Raw genomic sequence first — 6,993 nt, forward strand, 5'->3', positions numbered from 1 at the left:
AGGCCGCTCCGTCTACCACTTCCGCGGCGACATTGTTTTGGGTCGACCTCTGGAATCAGATCAAATGCCCTGGATGGTGGTGCGAACAAAGGATCCGCTTCAGGAAAGTATTCCTGGTTGTAATGTTGGTAAGTTGATGTTGCTCTGATATCCAATAGTTCTTCCCGGCTGTATGTAATAACACTTAAGATTTTCTGGGCTAACAATGTAAGAAATAATACATAAAAAAACAAAATACTGCATAGTTTCCTAAGGACTAGAAGCGAGGGGACCCTCTCTGTCGGCGCCATCTTGCCAACATACTGCACGTGAGAGAGGATCTGTGTATGTTGTATTTGTCTCTGTTCTATCTTTGTAAGTCGAACTGTTTTGATTTATCTACTTTTGTGTGGTATGTGTGAACATGTGGCAATAATTGTGTGTTTCAGTGACGTGTGGTGCGGTCGGTGGCTAGGTAAGCACTGGCTATTAGCAAAGTCAGATTTACTCACAAATAAACATTGATTAAGCCCAAGTTCACCATGCAAAAGATAGCTTCAACAAGGCTATTAACCGAATTTGACAAACAATTTTCACCCAATGTTCACCTCTGATGGCAGCATATTTCATACCATCCAACAAAATGACACACTGTTCAACTCAGCTCAGCCACAGACCGATGTAGCATCCACAATTACAACTGATAGGTGACACTAAAAGAGCAATATATGGACACATTTCATCGGAATAATTCGCAACGCAAACTCCATGGCCTTTCACAATGGATTTACAATTCGGCACGCGCAACACACACACACACACACACACACACACACACACACACACACACACACACACACACACACACACACACACACACACACACACACACACACACACACACACACACACAAACACAATAATATTATGTGAAATATTATTACACGCACACATAAATAATAAATAAGGTTCTAACTCCATTTCCGTATCGAAATGACAGAAAATGCAGTTCAAAACGTTAAAATAGTGTCTCATCAAAATGAAATTGTAGCTTGATAAATCAAATGCATTCAAAGGGATGTTGTCTATTCCCATGATTTGATAGTAGCCTAACCCGCAAATTGCAAAGGAAAATGCATTTAGCCCTACCTTTACTTGTAAATTAAGTCCATTCGTCTGGTGAACCTCTCGGTCACAGTGTTTAAAAAGTCACAGCAGAACCCCATGTCCATTATTTTATTCTGCATGCACACAATAAGCCCACCCATCCCCAAGGTCTCCTTTGGTTCCATTATCACACTGATACAAAAAGTATTTCCCATTCCTTATGTCCACAAAGCAAAAGTAAATGTCCAAGATGTGTAAAAGTCCGGGAAAAAATATTAATTGGTAATGATGTTTCAGACAAGCGGACAGTCCAGTATTCACTGTTTGCCTGCCCAATAGCTAGCAGTGAGGGAGATGGTGGTTGCCTGTCATGTCACGTCTTGTAGCTAGAGCCCCTGTATGCTGCCTCTATCTGGTCTTACCTTTCATTATAGTTGACGTTCCACTCTTCGAACCCTCCAAACGGCACGTTTAAACTGTGTCATAGGTTCCTGTGTCTGTTTGTTGGGCATGCATACTGCTCAAATCAGCCAGGCGGCATCTGCATAAATCATTATGACCACACAGTGGGTGGTGAAAAGAGATATTGATGAAGGAGAGGTGAACTCACTGGAGACATAGCGTCAGAGGAGAAAGAGGGTAGAATTGATGAGGTGAATTGTACAGTACAAGGAAGGACAGTGTGGGAGAATGAGAGAGAAAAAAGTGTGTCGGGGGGGGGTGTGTGTGTGTGTGTGTGGTGTGTGTGTGTGTGTGTGTGTGTGTGTGTGTGGTGTGTGTAAGAGAGAGAGGGAGAGAGACCCAACTTGGAAATAGTTTGAGGTGCAGTATACGGCTAGCTAGCTTCGAGTTTTTGCGCTATCATCCCTTGAACTGAACAATTATGTGAAGGTGAAGGCAATACTCGTAGGCAATACTCATGCGCAAAATATGAAATCTGCTCAATGCAACGAATGTCATCGATGCAAAGCAGCGAGGCCTATGCTGACCCTGTCTATTAAGAGTCACAGGAGTCAGGAACGGCCGCTCTCGTCAACAATTTGAATGGACGGGGGCATTGGGGAGAAAGACGGTTTTAATTGTCACACCCTGATCTGTTTCACCTGTCTTGTACTTGTCTCCACCCCGCACCAGGAGTCTCCTATTTTTCCCTATTATCCTCACAAGGAGCCACCATTGGAAGACATGACGAGTTACTACATAACCTTATGGAATGATTCCACGCCTTGGCGGAACACCATGACCATGCAGTCAGTGCATTGTTGGAACAATTCCGCGGACTATCTATTAGGCAGCAAGCCACAGCGGAAACCTCCCTGACTCTCAGTAACCCCACTACCAGCGGTGCTTCTCCCCAGCCTACCCCGGCTTTCCAAGAACCCCGCTTAACTCCTCCCGAGTGCTACGCTGGGGATCCCGGAACCTGCCGGGCGTTTCTCTACCAGTGCTCCCTCATTTTCGAGCTGCAGCCCTCTTTGTTTCTGTCGGACCGTTCAAAGATATCATATCTTATAACTCTGATGTCCAGGAGGGCACTCGCCTGGGCTACGACGATGTGGGAGAAACAATCCATCGTTTGCCTTAGGCTGGAGGATTTCGTGGTGGAAGTAAGGAAGATGTTCGACTCTCCGTTGTCTGGGAGAGAGGTGGCTCAGACGCTACTTCAACTGCGTCAAGACTCCCGTAGAGCGGCAGACTTTAGCCACGAGAATGCCTGGAACCTGTAATCCCTGTTTGACACATTCCTTCATGGATTATCGGAGGGAATTAAGGGCGAGCTCGCAGCCTGGGAGCTGCCCTTGGACCTCGACTCTCTCATAGCCTTGACCATAAGGATCGATGGGCAACTACGGAAATGCAGTAGGGAGAGGAGATCTGAACCCAGGCACACGCGCCCGTCCACGGTTTTCCCCTTGCCTCCGAAGAACCATGGAAATCCCTGATGCCTGCATTCCCGAGAGAATCCGTTGTCTCCTCCGGTGCCCCTGCAACTGGGCAGGGCAAGATTCTCCTGAGGAACGTTTACGCAGACTGAGCTTCAGGACATTACATATCCACCTGTCCAGTAAAAAGCCCCGGCTCATCAGTAGGTACGAGTACACTGGTGGGCCATACAGGGAGTCTCCCAGCTCCCATTACTCGCACTCCTCGCCATGCTATCATGTTGTGGGGTGACCAGTCTAAATCTCTCCGGGTGCTCATGAACTCTGGGGCCAACGAGAGCTTCATGGACACCCTGGTGTCGGAGCTGGGTATCTCCACACAACTCCTCTCCGTTCCCATGAACACCAGAGCATTGGACGGACGCTCTATTGGCAGGGTCACTCGCAGTATGATTCCTATCAACCTGTGAGTGTCAGGGAATCACAGTGAGTCCATGCGGTTCCTGCTCATTGATTCTCCTCATCCACCCATCATTTTGTGATTGTTGTGGCTCCAGATGTACAACTCCCTGATCGACTAGGCTACGGGTTGGAACCCGTTCTGCCACGTGCATTGCCTCAGGGTGGCGCAGCGTGCCCCTGGACGTCCTCCTGTGGGCTTGGGTAAATCCTGGATCTTTCCGCCGTTCCCATGGAGTATCAGGACCTCTGGGAGGTTTTCAACAAGGCCCACGCCACATCTCTTCCTCTGCATCGACCCTATGACTGCCACATTGACCTCCTCGCTGGCATTACACCACCTTGGGGGCGGCTTTATTCCCTGTCTAGTCCGGACACCAAGACCATGGAAGGGTACATTGAGGACTCTCTGGGACAGGGTTCATTCATCCTTCTTCCTCCCTTGCCGGCGCATGGTTCTTCTTTGTGGAGAAGAAGGACAAAACTCTGCTCCCGTGTATCAACTCCCGGGGCCTTATTGACATCACGGTAAAGAACCGTTACCTGCTACCACTCTTCTCCTCGGCTTTCGAGCCTCTCCAGGGGGCGACTGTATTCTCGAAGTTGGACCTTCGGAACGCCTACCATCTGTTTCGGATAAGGGAAGGAGACGAATGGAAGAAAGCCTTTAAGACAGCTAGCGGGCACTACGAGAGTCTAGTTATGCCATTCGGAGTGACCAACGCTCTCGCAGTGTTCCAGGCTCTGGTCAATGATGTGCTCCATGACATGTTGAACCGGTTTACCTTGACGACATCCTTGTCTTTTCCCATTTGGTTCAGGAGCATGTTCTCCACGTCCGACAAGTCCTCCAGCACCTCCTGGAGAACCGGTTGTTTGTCAAGGCGGGGAAGTGTGAATTTTATTGCTCCACTATCTCTTTTCTGGAATATATTATCAGTGCCGGGAACATTCAGATGGATCTGGGCAAGATGAAAGCGGTGGTGGAGTGGCCCCAACTCACATCCAGAGTGCAGCTGCAACGTTTCCTGGGATTTGCTCATTTCTACCGCTGCTTCATCTGTGGCTACAGCACCCTGGCTTCCCCCCTCTCTGCACTCACCTCACCCAAGGTTCCGTTCACGTCTTTCCCAGCTGCTGACCTGGCGTTTTCGGATCTCAAGCATCGGTTCACTACAGCCCCATCTTAATCCATCCAGGCCCCGTCCCGTCAGTTCGTGGTGTAAGTCAACGCCTCGGACATTGGAGTGGGGGCCGTCCTGTCCCAGCGTTTTGCCCAGGACCAGAAGCTGCATCCCTGCGCTTTGCTTTCCCATCATCTTAATCCCGCTGAGAGGAACTATGACGTTGGTAACTGGGAACTTCTTGTGATCAAGATGACGCTGGAGGATTGGAGACACTGGCTAGAAGGGGCAGAACATCCATTCCTAGTGTGGACCGACCATAAGAATCTGGAATATCTCCGCACTGCCAAACACCTCAACTCAAGACAGGCTCGTTGGGCTCTGGCCTTCCTCCGACAATGTTTTTGATGGCCCACTATGGTTTCTGATGTCTCCACATTTGTCGCCGCATGCACGGTGTGTGCTCAGAATAAGACACCGCGGCAAGCTCCGGCTGGCCTCCTTCAACCACTCCCTGTTCCTCATCGCCCCTGTCCCATATATCCCTGGACTTTGTCACTGGTTTCCCTCCGTCTGATGGCAACATGATAGGTTTTCCAAAGTCGCCCATTCCATCCCCCTTCCTAAGTTATCCTAAGCCAAGGAGAAGGCCCAACTCATGGTACAGCACGTCTTCCGAATCCATGGACTTACGGTCGACATAGTCTCCGATCGTGGTCCACAGTTCGCGTCCAAATTCTAGAAGGTGTTCTGGACCCTCATTGGGTCGTCGGCCAGCCTGTCCTCCGGGTTTCATCCTCAATCAAGCAGCCAGTCGGAGTGTGCCAATCAAAACCGGGAGACGGCTCTTCGGTCTCGGCCAACTCCTCCAACCTCGTCTCGGCCAACCCCACCACCTGGAGCCAGCAACTTGTGTGGCTGGAATACGCCCGGAACACCCTTCCCTGCTCGGCCACTGGTCTCTCGCTCTTTGGGTGCTCCGTGTGTTATCAGCCCCCGCTCTTCCCTGAGCAAGAGGAAGAGGTCAACATACCCTCGGCCCAGATGCTCGTCCACTGCTGTCGGCGTACCTGGAAGAGAGTCGCTCTTCTTAAGACCACCTCCAGGTATCGTCGACAAGTGGACCGCCACCGGACCCGGCTCCCCGCTATTGTCTCGGGCAGAGGGTATGGCTCTCCACTTGGGATCTGCCCCTCCAGGTGGAATCCCGCTAACTTCCCCCCGCTTAGCCCTAGCCTAAACATAGATAGCCTGTACATCAATAGGGCTACACCTGTGTGCCTTAGTATAGGGATTATACCCATGATCCCCACCACATTCTTTGGGCCATGTTTTAGTGTTTGATCAGGTGCCAACAACGAGTCTATGGTAAAGTAGCAAGGTCATGTAAATTGTTGAAAGGTTTTAAAAACAATTATACTAAATGCAACGGTTGGACAATGGATGAAGATACTCCAGACATTTAGAATTTTATAATCCATCCGATATTGACTAAATTATAGCACAAAAAACATTGTACTGGAACAGACAATAATGAATTAAGTTCAGGGATTTTGGTGGGAATTCAGGTATTACATTTATTGTCAAGTTTAACTTTTTTTCTTAGAATGCAATCAAATATACATTTTCTTATTGTATGAAGTATTTTCTTATATTTTGTGTTAAAATAAAGAATTACGGGTGCCTCATTTGCATAAACACACTGGGTGTATTTACATATATGAATACATTAACATAGAGGGGTGACGCACTCACCTGCTCTGTCTAGACTGCCTCATTAATTACTGTTGTCATGTTCTGTTGCATAATTCAACAAGTGTGTCAATAGCAGGATACCCTCGGATTAAAAATAAACACGCTTGGCTCTAGATTACAACTATCTAAACTTACTTTACAATGTTTGCGAGATCAGTCATAATATCACTCACAGGAGGCTGCTTAGGGGAGGACAGCTCATAATAATGGCTGAAACGGAGCAAATGGAATGGATACCATTCCACTAATTCTGCTCCAGCCGTTACTACAAGCCTGTTCTCCTCAATTACGGTGCCACCAACCTCCTGTAATATCACTATTTCATTTTCGGAAGTTGCTTTCATTTCAGCCCATTTAATTTGTAAAAATGTCAACTGTGTTAAATTATCACTTTTTTCAATTCCACAAAAAATGAACACCCATCAAAATAAAGTTATCTTTCTTCTCTAAAGCAATCAATCCAGCGAGATTTAAGTGGATTTTGCACACCTCAAACACTATATAATACACTGTATATACAAAAGTATGTGGACACCCCTTCAAATTAGTGGATTTGGCTATTTCAGCCACACCCGTTGCTGACAGGTGTATAAAATCGAGCAAACAGCCATGCAATCTCCATAGACAAACATTGGCTGTAGAATGGCCTTACTGAAGAGCTCAGTGACTTTCAACGTGACAACTTC

The sequence above is a fragment of the Salmo salar genome, chromosome 01, assembly GCF_965601325.2.
Source record: "Salmo salar chromosome 01, fSalSal1, whole genome shotgun sequence".
Classification (NCBI taxonomy): Eukaryota; Metazoa; Chordata; class Actinopteri; order Salmoniformes; family Salmonidae; genus Salmo; species Salmo salar.